The sequence below is a fragment of the Physeter macrocephalus genome, chromosome 19 (assembly GCF_002837175.3).
Source record: "Physeter macrocephalus isolate SW-GA chromosome 19, ASM283717v5, whole genome shotgun sequence".
NCBI lineage: Eukaryota > Metazoa > Chordata > Mammalia > Artiodactyla > Physeteridae > Physeter > Physeter macrocephalus.
The window spans coordinates 15,222,629-15,242,534 of NC_041232.1; positions in this window are offsets into that span (position 1 = coordinate 15,222,629).

A 19,906-nucleotide genomic window follows, 5' to 3' on the forward strand; every position below is an offset into this window, starting at 1 on the left:
TCCTGCAAGCCGTGCAGCACGGCCAAAAAAAAAAACTTGCAAAATCTCAGATCCCACCTGGGACTTACTGAGGCTCTCTGGGGTTAAAGTCCCGGGGATCTGCATTTTAACAAGCATCTCATGGGGCTGTGATGTACCCTAAAGCTAGAAAAGCATGAACAGACTTAACAAATAACGATACCCGTGAAGCCCAGATACTGCTGTTATGGATCCACTAAAGTAGTGTCTCCAAAACTTCATTTGAATATTATCTTTATGCACAATTTTTGCCCAATTATTTTATAATCTGACACAGCATATGCTTATAGTTTTCTATAAAGTGACTCAGGGTTTTTACAAAAGTGAATTTATTTTATTTTTTTTAATTGATTTTTTAAAAATCAGTTTAATCGGAAGCCTGTGAATTTACTTTATTTTATTTTATTTATTTATTTATTTTTTTTAATTTTGCGGGCCTCTCACTGTTGTGGCCTCTCCAGTTGCGGAGCACAGGCTCCGGACGCGCAGGCTCAGCGGCCATGGCTCACGGGCCCAGCCGCTCCGCGGCATGTGGGATCTTCCCGGACCGGGGCACGAACCCGTGTACCCTGCATCGACAGGCGGACTCCCAACCACTGCGCCACCAGGGAAGCCCCTGTGAATTTATTTTAAAAGGGAAATTTATTTCATTCGAGTGAATGAAAAAAATAGGTATCTTGCATAATTAGATGATAACTATAAAAGTAAATATAATTTTTTAAATAATGTTATTAAATTCTACCTAGACACTTACCTGCTGAAGCTCTGAATTTGCAGCAGCATCTTTTTAAAAAAAAAAAACCATCGGTAAGGGTTGGAGAGGTGTTACAGTCTTTCTAGCACCACGTGGAGACTTTCTCCTTCATGAAATGATTGCAAGGGAATAAGAGGAGAATAACTTCCTCGTTGGGGGATTCAGTGCCATTTAATATTGTATCTAGGACTTCCCTAGTGACACAGTGGTTAAGAATCCGCCTGCCAATGCAGGGGACACGGGTTTGAGCCCTGGTCAGGGAAGATCCCACATGCTGCGGAGCAACTAAGCCCGTGTGCCACAACTACTAAGCCTGTGCTCTAGAGCCCACGAGCCACAGCTACTGAAGCTCACGTGCCACAACTACTGAGCCTGCGCGCCACAACTACTGAAGCCTGCGCGCCTAGAGCCGGTGCTCTGCAACAAGAGAAGCCACCGCAATGAGAAGCCCGCGCACCGCAACGAAGAGTAGTCCCCGCTCACCACAGCTAGAGAAAGCCCACGCGCAGCAATGAAGACCCAACGCAGCCAAAAATAAATAAATTTATTAAAAAAAAAACCAGTGATCTCCATTACACTTTTAAAATATATACATATATTGTATCTAAGCAGCCCCTTAAGTCCCTTCCTAGTGAAGTCACAGCACACACTTTGTGCAGAACTGCAATCAGGTCTTTGTCTGAAAGTTTACTGACTCTGGATTTGCACACACACTCACAAAAGAACAAAACAAAAACAAAAACAAAAGCCCCAGGATATTCAAGACACTGGGAGTCATGGTCTGGGCAGTCCATACTTCTACCTCCACAAGGCTCCAGGACCCACTTCAGATGTCACTCTCAAGGGCGACAGATAGATTTGGGTTGGTATCCACTACCCACTCACCTACTATGCTTTGTGACCTTGGGCACACCTCCAGAATCCATCTCCACAACTGTAAAATGAGATGATGCCTGTTTGAGCCAAGATGACATAATGATGTATGAAAAGCCCCTAACACAGAGGGTGACACGTGGTTGATGTTCAGTAAATGGTAGCTTTGAAAAATTACCAAGCCTTCATATTTTAAACCACTTTTGATAGAACTCTTTGTAAAACACTTTTCTACTTCCTAAATCCCGTGTAACTACTTGATGACTCAGGGTTATCATTTTGAATGTCCCTGTAGTCATTTTATTGTCTTTGGACACATTTCTAATAGCTTCCCAAATTCACCCTCCTCTTTGGCCATTTCATAAACGCAGTGGGCTGGTAACGAAGTTAAGTGTCCACCAATAGAAAACTGATTAAACCATAGCGAAATTACATGGGTAGCCAATAACAATGCAAAAAGATACTCCCATAGCAATCAGAAAAATACAAATTTAAGCACTGAGCTATTTTTTGTCCATCTGCATAGCAAATATTAAGTACAATATTATCTAAGGTGGGTGAGGAAATGGCAAATAAGAACTTCTATACACTAATGGTGGGAGTGTAAATTGGTACAACCTTCTGGAGGGCATATGCATTTGACCTAGCAATTCCATTTCTGAAACTCTATACAACAGAATCTCTTCCATACAGGCAGAGGAATGTATGTGCAAAACAAGTGTTGGTGAGGATGTGGAGAAGTTGGAGCCCTGGTGCACTGCTGGTGGGAATATAAAGTGATACAGCCACTGTGAAAAACAGTATGACGGGTCCTCATAAAATCAAACATAGAATTACCATATGATCCAGGAATTGCACTTTGACCACATACTCAATAGAATTGAAAGTAGGGACTCAAACAGATATTTGCACATGAATGTTCAAAGCAGCATCATTCACTGTGGTCAAAAGGTAGAAACAACCCAAATGTTCATCAGTGGATGAATGGATAAACAAAGTGTGGTCTATTCACACAGTGGAACATTATTCAGCCTTAAAAAAAGAATGAAATTCTGATACATACTACAACATGGGTGAACTTTGGAGACATTATACTCAGTGAAATAAGCCAGACATGAAAGGACAACTATTGTATGATTGCACTTATGTTGATTACCTAGAACAGTAAAATTCATAGAGACAGAAGTAGAATAATGGTTACCAGGGGCTGCGAGAAGGGGCAATGGGGAGTTATTGTTTAATGGGTACAGAGGTTCAGTTTGGGAAGATGAAAAGTTCTGGAGACAGATGATGTTGATGGTTGCACGACAATGCGAATGTACTTATGTCACTGGACTGTGCACTGACACTTAAAATGGTAAACTTTAGGGCTTCCCTGATGACGCAGTGGTTGAGAGTCCGCCTGCCAATGCAGGGGACACGGGTTCGTGCCCCGGTCCGGGAAGATACCACATGCCGCGGAGCGGCTAGGCCCGTGAGCCATGGCCACTGAGCCTGCGCGTCCGGAGCCTGTGCTCCGCAACGGGAGAGGCCACAACAGTGAGAGGCCCGCGTACCGCAAAAAAAAAAAAAAAAAAAAAAAAAAGGTAAACTTTATGTTAAGTATATTTTACCAGAATTTAAAGAAAGAATGCAGTGCTAAACCAAAAAGGTATCACTTTTGAACAGAACTTTGATGCCCTGGGGACATTGTTCTTTTTATTTCATGTTCAAGACTATGGGTAATGGGAGGACAGAGGACAGTGCAAAACTGGTCTCAAAATAAGCAGAATGCTACTGAGTTTATCTTTTTTTCATTTTGTATCTCCTATTCATCTTCATTCCCATTGAAATACTAACAGAAAACTGCTAACATTAAACAATTAATAATTATACAATTTGGGCTTCCCTGGTGGCACAGTGGTTAAGAATCTGCCTACCAATGCAGGGGACACAGGTTCGAGCCCTGGTTCGGGAAGATCCCACATGCCAAGGAGCAACTAAGCCCATGTGCCACAACTACTGAGCCTGCGCTCTAGAGCCTGCCTGCCACAACTACTGAAGCCTGCGCGCCCAGAGCCCATGCTCTGCAACAAGAGGAACCACCACAATGAGAAGCCCGCGCACCGCAACGAAGAGTAGCCCCTGCTCGCCGCAACTAGAGAAAGCCCACGTGCAGCAATGAAGGCCCAATGCAACCAAAAATATAAAAATAAAAATTAATTAATTAATTAATTTAAAAAATAATTATACAATTAGACGTTGTGATATGATGCCCTTCACAAATTTTGCAAGTCATAAAGATTCAATGAGATTACATGTATAAAATGGTTAGCACAGTTTCTTAGTTATTATTGTTCTTATTTTTGTCTCATTTAATTCTCAAATCTTTCCTGTGACTTGGGTATTATTGATATCCCCATTCTGTAGCCAAGAAAAACCAAGGCTCAGAGAAATTAAGTGATTTGTCCAAGGTCACACAGCACATGGCAGAGCTGAGGCTAAAAAGTGACTGTCAGACTCCAAAGTCTATGCACTTCAGATATAGAAAACAAACTTATGGTTACCAGGGGGAAAGAGAGGGGGGAGGAATAAACTGGGAGACTGGTATTGACATATACACACTATTATATATAAAATAGATAACTAATAAGGACCTACTGTACAGCACAGGGAACTCTATTCAGTACACTGTAATAACCTATATGGGAAAAGAATCTAAAAAAGAGTGGACATATTTATATGTATAACTGATTCACTTTGTTGTACAGTAGAAACTAACACAACATTGTGAATCAACTATACTCCCATAAAAATTTTAAAAAACAACCAAAAAACCAGTCTATGTGCTTGACCCCTATGCTGAGCATACTTTGCCAAGCCTTCAGTTTCATGAGACAATTCTAATTGTTTCTAAAAGTGCACCAAAGCAAGTTTTAATTAATTTTTTACATTTCAAAATATCAGTCACTTACTTATTACTGTAGTCAAGTATATTATAGTACATATCACTTCTTCAAAGTATTAAATGATTTATTCAAAATAATATAGTTGAGGGTCTTCCCTGGTGGTCCAGTGGTTAAGAATCGGCGCTTCCACTACAGGGGGCGCGGGTTTGAGCCCTAGTCGGAGAACTAAGCTCCCACTGGCCATGCGGCGCAGCCAAAAAAAAACCAAAAAAAGAAAAAAACGAAATAATACATTTGAAAGGCACTTAATTTAAAAGACCCATCTATCCTACCCTTTCCCATCTCACCCTTTCAGGTCCTGTTCGTTAAAGGCAACCACCTTCAACCCTTATATCTTTTCCCCTGGTACTTACTACCACCCTTCTAAATGAGAAACTTATACTGACATTTCTTGATTTATCAAGTTTAGAATGTTTATTGGCTCATTTCTCCCACACGAACATCACTCCCCATTACCCTCCTCCTATCTCTCCAACATCATTACGTAGCACTTTGCGAGTGGAAAACGTTTACGTTAGGTTTTTATTACAACCACATAAATATTGTTTACTGCCAAACGAAGTACATGCACTATGACTATGCCTCCTTTCCTACACGACCCTTTGCTTTTCCTAGAATTAATAACTAACTTGGTTTTTTTATGTCTCTGGTTTTCTTACTATTGTTTCTAAGTAATTCTCCAAGCGCTCTGACATCTCTGCCATAGGCCTATCAACAAAATGTTCTCTACATTCAAAGAATCAGTTTCATCTATTTCCCAGAGACCTCCTCCCAGAGTCTGTTTTCTTGCTCCAATCTGGACAAGATGCTCTTTGGGGCCTGCTACACAGCTGTCATTTTGAATCATCTCTTTGCCATTGTCCTTGGAACTCCCTTTATTTTCGCCCATTTAAAATCTCCCCTTCCCTGGAGTCTTGTCCTTCTCGTTCTCACTTTACTCTATCATTTTGTTGGAACACACTTCCAAAAGCTTACTAAAAGAGGGTAAATGGGAGGTAATTTTTTTCAAGTCTCTGCATGCCCCAAAATACTGTTCTAACCTCACTCCTCAAGGATAGTTTCTCTCATCCCTGCCTTCCTCAATTACTATGTGTGAGCTCCCCCAGAAAGGACATGAACTTGGAGGAGGCAGCTCTCTGTAGCTGAGGCTGATCCCAAAGAAGCTGACAGCAGAGTCTGTCTCCAGGTCATGCTCCCAGCAGCTGGACAGCAAGTCCTTCCTTGAATAGGGTCTGGACCATCTCCAGGGCCCAGCCTTACCGTATGAGTCTGCTATGGCTGCTACAACAAATTAGCATGAACATAGTGGCTAAAAACAACACAAATTTATTATCTTACAATTCAGAAGACTGCAAGTTCAAAAATATCTTGCTGAGCTAGTGAAGGTGTTGGCAGGGTTTTGTTCCTTCTGGAGGCTCTAGAGGAGAATACATTTCTTTGACTTTTCTGCCTGCTAAAGACTGCCCACAATTCTTGGCTTGTGGCCCCCCGCCAGCAATCACATCACTCTGACCTCTGCTTCCATTGTCACATCTTTCTCTAACTCCTCTGCCTCCCTCTCTCACTTATAAGGACTCTTGTGATTACACTGGGCCCACTGGGATAATCTAGGATAATCTCCGCACCGCAAGATCCTTAACTTAATCGTATCTGTGGAGTCCCGCTTGCCATGTCAGGTAACATAGTCACAGGTTCCAGAGATTAGGAAGTGGACATCTTTGGGGGGCCATTATCCTGCCTACCAAAGTCACCAAACAGACGGATATTCTAGAGTAGCCGGTGAGATTAACACCAAACAGATACAATGAACTTGATGCCTACATTTGTCTACAATAACACCTCGTGTGGATGGAGAGCTTACTCTATCCCAAGCACTGTGGTAAGTGCCTGACATGAATATCTCATTTATTTCTCTCAACAGTTCTCTGAGGCAGGCACTATTTTTATAATCCTTATTTTGCAGATGAGCGAGAGGCCCAAAAAGATTGAGCTATTCACCTCTGGTCAAACAGCCGGTGAGTGGAAGACTCCTTATTCAAATCTGGGTCTGCCTGACTCCAAAGCTGGTGCCCTTGACCATGTCTCTCTAATCCTTCTTTGCTTGTTGCTAATTTAGGTCTTTAGGCTGCTAAACACAACTGCCTCTCCTCACCCTATGGGCCAGCTCAGGGTGGCACACGACGAGGGCTCAATAAATATTTGTTGAATTTAATTCCCAAAAAAGTCATCTCTTGCTGGTTTCCTCATAACTTTTAGGGGACTCTCAATTCCCATATTCTCCTTCTTGCATCCAATACACTTTTTTTTTGGTTTGTTTTTATGTTTTGGCCACACCTCGTGACATGCGGGATCTTAGTTCCACAACCAGGGACCGAACCTGCACCCCCTGCAGTGGAAGCACGGAGTCTTCACCACTGGACCACCAGGGAAGTCCCCGATACACTTTTAAAAAAATAAATTTATTTATTTACTTTTGGCTGCTTTGGTTCTTTGTTGCTGTGTGCGGGCTTTCTCTAGTTGTGGCCAGTGGGGGCTACTCTTCATTGCAGTGCACCGGCTTCTCATTGCGGTGGCTTCTCTTGTTGCAGAGCACAGGCTCTGGGCACGCGGGCTTCAGTAGCTGTGGCATGCGGTCTCAGTAGTTGCGGCTCGTGGGCTCTAGAGCACAGGCTCAGTAGTTGCGGCGCACAGGCTTAGTTGCTCGACAGCATGTGGGATCTTCCCGGACCAGGGCTCAAACCCGTGTCCCCTGCATTGGCAGGCAGATTCTTAACCACTGCGCCACCAGGGAAGCCCCTCCAATACACTTTTATTGGGCATTTATGTGCTGCCCACTGGAGAAATTCAAAGATAAATAGAACATATGATTTACTTCCAGGGAGCTCACTTTCCAGTGAGGGGATCATGATAGTGACCTAGGAGTAATTTTAAGTTTTTCTCTCTTTTCATCTCTTTAGACAATTAGTGGTGAATGTGAAAAAAGGAGATATCATTGTTATTTTTTTCCCCCAACTATCGAGGATAGAAACCAGAAACACCAGAAGAGGAGGCTGGTAGCTCTTTCAGACTATTTTTCACGTTAATACATATTTTTACTATGCACACAAGTACAGGGGCAGTTTTAGGTTTTGTTTCCTTTTAAAAAAGTGTGGCTTCCCTGGTGGCGCAGTGGTTGCGCGTCCGCCTGCCGATGCAGGGGAACCGGGTTCGCGGGGTGGGATAGGGAGGGTGGGAGGGAGACACAAGAAGGAGGGGATATGGGGATATATGTATACATATATGCACTTTGTTATACAGCAGAAACTAACACAACATGTTAGGCAATTATACTCCAATAAAGATGTTAAAAAAAAAAAAGAGGGGCTTCCCTGGTGGCGCAGTGGTTGCGCGTCCGCCTGCCGATGCAGGGGAACCGGGTCCGGGCCCCGGTCTGGGAGGATCCCACATGCCGCGGAGCGACTGGGCCCGTGAGCCATGGCCGCTGAGCCTGTGCGTCCGGAGCCTGTGCCCCACAACGGGAGAGACGACAACAGTGAGAGGCCCGCGTACCGCAAAAAAAAAATGAGCGCATGGTCTGCAGATTATTCTTATGCTTGTTTTTCCATTTAGGAAGGCACAATAGATATATTGCCAAGCTCACTTCCTCTTAACTGTTTCATTTCCCTATTGATGCTCATCAAAATTGTTTCAAGTGTTCCCCCCCTCCCCAGACTTGCAGTATAGGAACTTCCTTTTGCAGCTCAAGTCCTGGTTACAACAACCTTGAGGAATGACAGCTCTACCTTTTACTAAACCATTGGGCACCTCGTCCCCAGAATGACCTTTCCAAAGCATAAGTTTGATGATCTCTCCTCTCCCCAATTTCCCCAAGGCCCTGCAGGATAAATCCAAATCCCAACTGCCTGGCCTAGCATGAAGATTTTCAGAAGCTGGCCCCTCGTCCAGAATCAGCCTTGAGTGGTGACGGTCTACACACACATTCCACACCCCCATGGGCTTTCTTCATTCCGCCTTAGTGGTCTTCTTGCAGACTCTCCACTGCACAAGCCTGTCTGGAATCCGGGTAAATTTTACTCATTCTTCAGTTTCTGCTGAAACATCACTTCCTCAGGTTCCTTCCTGGTTCCTCCCAGCCTGGGTCTCCCTTTACTTTCTTTCACCCTGGGGACGTGCATCCCACTAGTAATTAACTTACTCAGTGTCTGTGTTGCCTGCCCTTCTCTCTCATCCACTTGAGGGTCTTTCTCCTTTACCTGCTGTACCCCCAAGGCATAGCACAGTTGGTGGCCCACTGCAGGTGTCAATAAATGTTTGCTGAAAGGGTTACGATGAATGACTCATGGGGAAATTTTACTGCTTCTAGTTAATACACAAATGCGTAGGTACAGTCTCATGTTGAATATTTGGTTCCACTGACAGTGATAAAAAAAGAGAAAGATCGCTTACCAAAATACAGGCATCCTACTTTCTTTTTTAAAAGTACCTTATCTATTTTAAGAGTCATTCTTTTTTTTTTTTTTTTGCGGTACGCGGGCCTCTCTCACTGTTGTGGGCTCTCCCGTTGCGGAGCACAGGCTCCGGACGCGCAGGCTCAGCGGCCATGGCTCACGGGCCCAGCCGCTCCGCGGCATGTGGGATCTTCCCGGACCGGGGCACGAACCCGTGTCCCCTGCATCGGCAGGCGGACTCTCAACCACTGCGCCACCAGGGAAGCCCTAAGAGTCATTCTTTTCTCGTGGTTTTTAGTCGTTTATTTATGGCTTTAATCACTGCGATCCAATTTATTTTTTAAAATTTTATTTTAAAATTAGTTTTATTTTACTAATTAATTTTTATTGAAATATAATTGATTTACAATATTATATTAGTTTCATCTGTACAAAACAGTGATTCAATATTTTTACAGATTATACTCCAGTTAAACTTATTACCAAATAATGGCTATATTTCCCTGTGCTGTACAAATAGATGTGATCCAATTTATTTTAACGGAGTCTTTAAAAATATAATTATCTGAAGCGATTGGCAACTTATCTTGCTGTTTATTGTTTCTTTTGTCTCTTGCTTATGGTGAATTGTTTCCTTGTGTGTTTTGTAATTTCAAACGAGTTGATCTTTATTTGTGGGAATTCTGTATGTCAAGGCTGAAGGTTTGTCCTTCCAGAGCTTGTGTTTAGCTCCTTTCTTCGCTTGGCAGTTCCCCACAGTATAAATTAAAACCCAAACCTATGTGAGTACAGTCGTATTGTGACAAATCCAGAGGGGACATTTCTTGCCCACCCAGGCCCACCTAAGGAGAGATAAACATCTGAGTTATCGCCCTATGCTGGCTGGGCAGATTTTTCTAGAACCCCACTCCCTTCCGTAAGAGTGGAGCTCTTTGAGGGTCCTTGTTTGTGTGGAGGCCACAGTTCCAATTCCCCCCAAACTTTGTCCCCTCTGTCCTTTGGTTGGTTTGTTTGGCTGGTTGGTTTTTGGGTTTTTTTTTCTTTTTTTTTTTTTTTTGGCCGTGCCGCACGTCTTGTGGGACCTTGGTTCCCCAACCAGGGATTGAACCTGGGTCCTCTGCAGTGAGAGTGCGGAGTCCTAACCACTAGACTGCCAGGGAACTCCCCCCTCTTTCCTTTGGCACCTTTAAAAATCAAAGACCTCCTCCCACTACTCTGGATTTCATAACCTCTTTTTCTGACTCCAGAAGATTATCTCTATTTTCTCCAGTATTTCTAGTTGACTATCAAATGTGGGAAAGTTTTTAGATTATCTAGTCCAGAATATTGCCCAAAATGGAAACCCAGTGGACTAGTTTTCAGATCTTTCCCTCATTCTGTATGCATGAGTCTATTTCTTTAAGTCACTTTGTTCTCCTCTTATTTTCTGTATATTTACCACCTCTCTCCTGTTCTCTTACATTTACAAGTTACATTACAGAACAAGATGCCTTATGCTAATAATTTCTCAGTATAAACTATTCTTGTTTTCCCTTAGTATTTGGCTCTTATTATTGGCTCTTTTTCAGCTCCTATCCTAACTATCTTTTTTTTTGCAATCTCCTAGTGAACAGGCACCAAATATAGTTACTATTTGATCTATATGTCACCTGCTAATTTAAATGCTCTTCTTTAAAAAAAAAAATCTAACCTAGTCTTGCAGATAAAAAAACTCTTGAGAGGTTGACAAAACTGCTAGCAATGTTTCCATAAAAACTGTTGTCAAAAGACTGGCAAACTTGGTAACACTAGGTAGCTAAGTTTATAAAAATTCAGTACTAGTAATGCAAGTCACATCTACAATTTGAACAAAAATTCTAACTTGCTTCAAACTTATTTTAGGCCTAGATAAATTACTTTTGGTCTTAGATCTAGGAATATATGCATATAAACATTCTATTGCTATACAAGTATACTGTGTACTTTATACAGATAATATTTGCAGCCTAGGGATGCTGTAGCAGTATTTGTTAATACTGTCCATCCTCACTCATAGCTTACTTGGAACTTCTCCTTAACATAATAGCAAGTAAGAATTAGATAAGTATTAAAGTGACTACTTTTGTCATTGACCTCTAGTCAAGGTTACGCATTAGCTAACTTATAAATAAGTCACTCTCCATGACAGAAACATCAGTCACTGAAATAGTTTATGAGCACAGTCACAAAGCTTTTTCAAAAGGACTTTAAAAAATTCTCTTAGGGAATTCCCTGGCAGTCCAGTGGTTAAGACTCCACCCTTCCAATGCAGGGGGTGCAGGTTTGATCCCCAGTCAGGGAACTAAGATCCTGCAAGCTTCGGGTTGCGGTCAAAAAAAAAGAAAGAAAGAAAGAAAAAAAAAATTCTCTTAGTTATGTCAGCTTTGGTTAATGAATATTCTAGCTGGCTCTTCTTCTCAGCCTCCAAGAAAGTTTTAAGAGTTGGTAAATCCCAATTTTAAGGATTTGGAGAATTGTCACTGTAGCAGTTATCTATTGCTGCATGACAGACCACACCTAAACGCAATGGCTTAAAATAACAATCGTTTAATTTGTTCCTGAGTCTGTGGGTCAGGAACCCTGTCAGGACTCAGAGGGGCAGTTCATCTGTGGTCCATGCGGTGCCGGCTGGGGTGCATTCATGTGGGGCTGGAGGACCCACACTGGTCTCACTCACAGGGTTGGCACTTCAGCTGGAATGGCTTGAACGACTGGGGACTGCATGGCTGGGCCTCCTTCCTTGTGGGGCTGGCTGGACTCCCTAGTGTGCATGGGGCCTCCTAGCTGTCAGCTGAGTTCCCGGAGTCCCCTGCCTTGGCCTCTTTCTCCAGCAGGACAGCCTGGACTTCTAGACACGGCAGAGGGTGTCCCACTCTGGTTAAAGTGGAAACTTCCAGGCCTCAGCTTGGAAGTCCCAGAATAGTATTTCCACCAGATTCTGCCACATTCCATTGGTCAAAGCAAGTCAAAGGCCAGCCTCCAAAGAGTGAAGAAATAGATTCCACCTCTTGAGAGGGGAAGAGGCCCCCATCCACACGGACAGGAGGAATTGTTGGCAGCCATCTTTGCAGGCAATCTACCGCAGTTGCTTTACCCAACTAAATACATAGCACCCATTCTGTTTATAAAGTTGCTACAAATCAAAGGGGGAAGTTTATTAACGACAGTTTAGGATAACTTAATAACTAGTATTAGGATAGTTTATAATACTTAGACTAAAGATGTCAAGGTATTTTCCTAATATAAATACGCTTAGGGCTGCGTTTAAATGTCACTGTCATTATTCAGCACTTAACAGTTTCAAGTGAGAAGGCACAATCTCACTTGATTAACATTAAAGCTTAAGTTAAATTCAACTCCTCCTTAGGATCTGGGGGATTACCTTTATTTATTTATTTGCTTGTTTATTTTCTAAACAGAAATCTTATATGGCTTGACTTACTACATTTTCCCATCTCAGAATAAGTGCCGCGCTCTGGATGGAACCCATGCCCCCTGCAGTGGAAGCGCAGAGTCCTAGCTACTGGACGGGGGAAATTCCCGTGGGTGATTACCTTTAGTTCCTTACCTCTGTGTGTGTTTTCTCCCTGGTGGTCACTTAGGAGTATGGGGAGACATGAATAAATTATCTTGTTTTCCTGTTCTGATGTACCATATTGTAGGCTTGGAAGAACTTTCTAATCCCACTAATTGTTTTTAAGAAACAACGATTTTGATTTTGCAAATTTTACTACACCGAGTTCTCCACAATCGGGTACACCAAGATCTTACCACTGCAACCCTTCCTGGTGTTAAGCAGATGGATAATTTTGAAATATGTACGTATGGAATTAAGTTTCGTGACTATCCAAATACGCCAACCACTTCCACGGCAATTGGAATTATGCAGTGGAAAACATTTCCAATGATGCCCTTTTATGTGTTAATTTTGCAAAATTTATTCTCAATTATAATTTCAAATCACCTGAGCAACAGAAGAAAATCAGAAGTTGTATCAAAACCAAGAACTTATTTGAATTTAGCATTAAGAAAACATTTTTAATTAATTAATTGGCACAAGTTGAAGATAACCCGTATTTAACAAGCCAGTTCTGGTTGACATTTGCCAAAATATGACATATTGAATATGTTCTCTTTATTCAATACCCCTTAAATTAAATTGTGAAAAGAAATTAAAGCAGAGGGTATAAAATAATTTACTTCCATGAGACTCAGGAAAATTTAATTTGATACCCCTTTAAGTAAGAAATTTGCTTTTGTAAAATGTTTTTAAAATCTGTACTTTAAATGACCTTTAAATTTCAAGACTTTTTCAAGATACAATTGTCCAGTCCTCATATTCATGAACATGCCAGATATTTTAATTTCCTGCACATCTGCCAAGTCTCTTCAGTTTAGAACAAGATTTACTTCTAAGGTGTCTCCCTTTTTAAAAAACACACTTTCTCCTAAGTCAAAAGAATTTTTAAAAATATATTTTGAAGAAGCCCATAGGCCGCAACTAAGACCCAGCACAGCCAAAAAAAGACTCTAAGGCATTGTCTAAAATAGTACAAAAGCCACTGGTTGAAAATGAAAGTGTTAAAAAAAAATTCATAATAAAAAGATACATTGTGAAAATATATATATATATATTTTTTAACCATCTATATCTTTGAAACACTTAAAATATTTTCAGGTTTAAAAATCCTCCTCCAGGGCTTCCCTGGTGGCGCAGTGGTTGAGAGTCCGCCTGCCGATGCAGGGGACACGGGTTCGGTTCGTGCCCCGGTCCGGGAAGATCCCACATGCCGCAGAGCGGCTGGGCCCGTGAGCCATGGCCGCTGGGCCTGCGCGTCCCGAGCCTGTGCTCCGCAACGGGAGAGGCCACAACAGTGAGAGGCCCGCGTACCGCAAAAAAAAAAAAAAAAATCCTCCTCCAGACCGACTTGGGGCAGCCTTGGCTCTTCAGTGTTCAGTACTACTCTCTTGCTGTACTTTTCAACATTACTTTGATTTTAAATACACTTTTTTTTAAATCACATTGCCATTGAACTTGGGCCAAATACTTTGAAAGAGTGAGTTTAGGGGGATTGGAGGAATGGGATGAAATGTCTATAAATAGCAGTTCTCTGTGTAGCATGCACTGTATAATAAAGTGTGTGTAACTCTGCCATGCAACGTAAATAATGACAGTAGTTTGCATTTTCTTATTACTATTCGTCCTCGAATTGAATCTGTGGTCTTTGGCCAATATTAAGGTCTATTTCTCACGTCCTTACATCCCCCAGGGTCCCTACTATGATGGGAGTAGGTAGTCAACAGTCCCCTTGTTCAGCACACAGATCTTAACGACAGGTACACACCCAGCTGCTTTTTTGCCTCTGCCTTTTCAGTCTCACAAACCCAAAGGCAGGATGGTTCACGGCTGGACCGATGCCGAACAGAGCCAGGCCAGTGTAACTACACTTCCATCACCTCTTTATTAACACCCTTTTCTCTTGTTAAATCCCAGTGACCCCGGAGATTCTAGCCCAAGGCAATGACGCTGGATTCCAAGTAGGGAGAATCAGGAAGGATTCCAGAAGAAGAAATATCTTTAAAATTTTACCAGCCTGGAGGGCCTATTACTAATGTGACAGAGTAATATGATTGAGAATAAACTGTACTTATTTTCTACTCTAGACTCATCACAAATGACTAAGGGGGATTTCCTCCCCCCCCCCCCAGCAGTGAAGTCTTAGAGTCCTGGGGTGCTGGGCTTGCCTTGCTCAAGGGAGCTAGTATGCCTAGGATCTTAGGGACTTGAGTGAATTATCAGGATTCCAGGCCCTTAGAGGGGAAGGGGTGGGGGTGCGTGTGAGAGAGGAGTGGCCAGGCTCCCTGAAGATCCACACTGGGGATGCAAGAGCCGCAGCGGGGAGCAAGATGGCGGGAGAGAGATAGATTACACAGTCCGGCTTATCAACTGAAATGTGCACACCAGCTGCCTGGAGGACTTGTTATAATGGAAGTCTGATTCAGGAGGTCTGGAGTGGGTCCAGAGACTCTGCATTTCTAACAAGCTCCCTGGTAATGCCCATACTATGGGTCCTGGGGCCTCACTTGGAGCAGTAGTGGGTAAGGAGGAGGGGGTGGGAGGACTTCGAGAGAGGGGCACAGGAAAGTCTAAACTTCATACTCTGGGGCACTGGGAGGAAAGACAAAAGCTCTGCGTGGCTGAGTTGTATGCTGAGGGAAGGGACACTATTATCAACAGAACTGTCCGTCTTCAAAGGGATCATTCCAGTCTGTACAAAGAGCATCTATTCCAACAGACTATGTAAAGAACTGAAGACTAAGAGCCCTTCCCCAAATTTTCTGGCCTGTTTCCCCACAACCTCTTAGACTTCTTGAATGACCCTACAGAAGGGAAGGAACCCAACTCCCAACCCCCAATAGATTGAATTTCCAAACTGCCTTGGCCTGTGGAAGGAGCAGTAGAGGACCTTGAGCCAAATATATTTAATGTAGAAAAACTGAAAATTCTGAGCAAAAGTGGCATGGAGCAAATTCATCTGAGTTATCCTTTCAACCTCAACTTAAAGGGAATCAAACTCAGGAATCTGTAAATAGCCATTTCATTAGTTATTCAGTCAACAAATGTTTAGGGGATGCTGAATGAATTTCCCTAAGTTCCGATGTAGGGCATTTTTGGACTTCTGAACAAGAGAAACTAGTGGTAGGGGGCAAGTACCCCCAAAAGACCTGAGGACTTAAATTCCTTGTCAGTCAATGATCTTGCCATGGTCACCAAAGAAGATGGCCCTTCCCCTTATACACACTCTTCAAATTGCCCTTTGAGATTTTTCCCTCCTTCAAGTCCTAGCTCTTCATTTAAACATGATTTCACCAGTATGAACATGTTCAGGAGAAAGACCCAGTTTGATTTTCTTCTGCCAGCCTCTTCCAAAGATAGCCTGAATCCCATTCTCTCATAAGAACAAGTCTTAAAAATAAACTAAGGCAGTAAGTGCTGTGTCCAAGGCCAAGTTTGTTCCAAAGCTGAGAATAATAAAATGCCGAGTTCCCTTTCCCTAATCCAATTTTAAGAGCAAATGCCTTTTGTTGTTAATTTTGTTTGCAAACTCTGATCCTGCCATCTCCACGACCTGGTATTTTATTAAAGCATTTCCAAATCTGGCTCTGATTATATAAGAAAAGTTTGTGCCTGTGCTCATCAGTGTCACAATTCACATGGAGAGAGCAGCTTGATTTGCCTCAATCCTCCAGAAGGTCTAAAATCCAGGCAGAGCGTAAGAAGGAATCGCTGTATCTTTTGCCTGATCGTCTGTCCTTGAGAAATCTAAAGTCCCAAGTGCTCTGACGGTGTTTTTGCTTGGCCAGAAGATTTTTTTTAATTAGGTGTCAATGTTTAACGTACAAGAATTTCACATACAAATCCAAGTTTCCGGTTTCTCTTGAAAAATCAGAAGAGCCGGCACCATTTGGTTGCTGTCCCTCATGGCTGAGTACTGGTGTAGTGGACAGTTGTGATCCTTATGGGTGCAATCCCTCTCCCGTATTCAGGGATGTCACCAGTTCACAAGTCTTGGTGGCAGGCAGATGTCACTTCCCACTACTCAAGCTATATACCTGGTACTTACTAGCATGTGACCCAGTCCTGGCCAATTAGGCATGTCTCCCCAGGTTTTTATTTTTATTTTATTATTATTATTATTTTTTTAATTTTTGGCTGTACCACGCGGCATGCAGGATCTCAGTGCCCAGACCAGGGATCGGACCCGCGCTCCCTGCAGTGGAAGCGCGGAGTCTTAACCGCTGGAGCCCCAGGAAAGTCCCTCCCCAGGTTTTTAATGTGGCACTAGCTTTAGGAAGACTCTAGTACAGGAGAGAACTGAATTCTTGCTGACAGTAGAAATGGTTAAAGCAACATCCACTTTGTAGGGTCAGCGTGGGGTGGGCGGGCAGTAGCCTCTGAAAGTCGGCAGCAAAAACAGTTTTCTTACTAGTTTCGTTCCGTGGAGTAATTTTGACCATGGTTTCAGTTCCACTGCCTGTCTCTGTTCCATTTTCCAAGCGGGGGTCTCCAGAATTCTGACTGACTGTGAGCTAGCCAATATTTCATTGCTACAATCCTTTTCTGCTTAGATCTTTCATCTATAAGCTCTGCCCCCTTGAGGCAGGGCATAGTGTCCACCCAACCCTCTTCCTTTATATACTAACTTCAGCCTACTTGTTAGACTTGTGAGCTTGGAACTCAGGTCTTCTCTCCCTCTTTCTCTTTAAAGTGATAGAGTTTTGTCACTGGGAGAAAAGCTAAAAATCATCTAGTGCAAAGATCGGCAAAGTAATGAGAAAAGTTTCCCAGATGCCCCTTCCCTCTACCACCACTCTCTTATTACATCTCATTGGGCAGAAATGGATCACAGGCTCACCCTTTAAGCCAATCAGGGGACTAGGTTTGCTGTGATTGGCTTAGCCTAGGGCAGTAGTTCAACTTTGGCTGAATATCAGAATCAACTGAGAACCTTTTATAATGCCAACTGCCGGATCACACCCCCAGGCCACATTTAATTGGTCTGACTGGACTTCTGGCACTGGAATTTAAAAAAATCCTCTGGTGCTTTTAATATTAACCCTCTCTCTAGTTCAGCCCCACCCATTTCACGAATGCCAATACTGAGGTCCAAAGAGATATGAATTAAGTTGCCTAAAGGACTATACCTTCAGTTAATAGCAAAACAGACAGAAGCAAAACCACACACAAATAACATTTACTAGGACACCTTTGTTTTTCCAGAAAACTCATTTTAGTACCCATTCTTTTTCTTAGAAAGTGAAGTCCTGAGGAGCTCCAAGGCTAAGAAGCAGTGGACTATAAGGCAGTGGTTTTCAAGCTTGAGCGCATCAGAATCCCCTAGAGGGCTTGTTAGAACACGGAGAGCTGGGCCCACCCCTAGAGTTTCAGATTCAGTGGTTTTGGGGTGGGGGGAAGAATAATGAGCATTTCTAACAAGTTTCCAGGAGATGCTGCCGCTGCTGGTCCAGCGACCACACCAGCCACCACCAGAGTGGCTAAGAGCTTGGGCTATAGAATCACACCATCTTGGTGAGATCCAGTTCTGCCTCTTACACCAAGTCAGAACATAGGCAAGTTACTTAGCATACCTATGAAATGGGGCCGATAATAATAGTGGCCTGGGTTCATGGCAACAACTGAATATGCATACAGAATGTAAAAGCACTTAGAACAGTGTCTGGCCCATAGTAACTGCCTAATGAACATTAGCTATTAGCATTCATTCATTCCTTCATCAATCAATTATAAATTGAGTGCTTCCTTTGAGACGGGCACTGTTCCAGGCACCAGGAGTACAGTGGTGAGGAAATCAAATGAGCTTACAATCCACTGGGGAGGCACACAATAGATGACCTCATAAATATAAGACAGACTGTCACACAGAAGAATTTTGCACTTCAGGCAAACTGGACAGCAAGTGCACACAGTTTTAAGAGAACTTGGTCAAGTTTTGTTTGCATCTTCCAGCTCAAGGAGGTGGTGGCATCATGTTTCTAATGCAAAAGCCCCTTAGCAGCATGGCTCTTACCATGGCAGTTGAATAAAGCCCAGTTTATGGTTTTTTATAGTAAGGTTCTCCAGAGAAACAGAACCAATAGTATTTACATATATATATATATTATATTTATACTTATGTTATAATACAAGTATATTTAAATATAATTTATATTTATACTACGTATATTATGTAGATTTAAAAATATTTTTATATTATACGCCATACAATAAATATTAATATATCACTATACATTATATATATATTTTTTAATTTAAAATATATTTTAGATATATTCATATTTGTATATAGATATTTATATAACATAGATATCATAGGAATTGACTCACATGATTATGGAGGCCAAGAAGTCCCATGATTTGCTGTCTGCAAGGCTGAAGACACAGGAAAGCTGGTCCAAAGGCCTGAGGATCAAGAGCGCCAATGTGCGGGGGGCAGGAAAGGATGGATGTCCCAGCTCAAAACAAGAGCAAATTCACCTTTCCTCTGCCTTTTTTGTTCTATTCAGGACCCCAGTGGATCGGATCATGCCCACGTGCATTGATGGGAGTTATCTGCTCTACTCATTCTCCCACTTCAGATGCCAATCTCTTCCAGAAACACCCTCAGAGACGCTCCCCCAAAATAATGTTTACAAGCTCTCCAAGCATCACTTGGCCCAGTCAGGTTGACACATAAAATTAACCCTCCCCGGCATAGTCACACCAGCCAATTCTTTAGGTTTTGTTTGAGAGGAAACATTTGTGACAAGAACAGGATGGGTGAAGAGCTTTCTAGAAGAGAGAGAGAGAGGCGGGTGGAATATAACAGATGCTTTACCTATGTTATTTCATCGAATCCTCACAGCCATCTTGGAGTAGATATGGTTGGACGAGGAGAGAAGTAACCTGCCCAGAGCTGACCGGGAACAGTGGTACCCTAGCGATCTGCCAAACCAGTGTCAGGAGGAAGCAGAGAGCAGGGGCACTGTCACATCACAAGCCCCATCTGACCCCCTTCTTCTGACTCCCCAGGCAGGGGCGAGGGTGAAGCCATAACTGCCATCGTGTATTTGTCCTCTGTCCCTCTACTCTGCTCCTAAAACAGGTGACAGTGATGTAATAAGATGCAAGGAGCAGCTACTTCTGAATCAGAACACTTCTGATCCCGGTCCAGCCTCATCTTCTCCCAGGATTGTTGTCTTTCTCAGCATGTTAAAAAACAAAAATAACTTTATTATAGGGCTTCCCTGGTGGCGCAGTGGTTGAGAGTCCGCCTGCCGATGCCGGG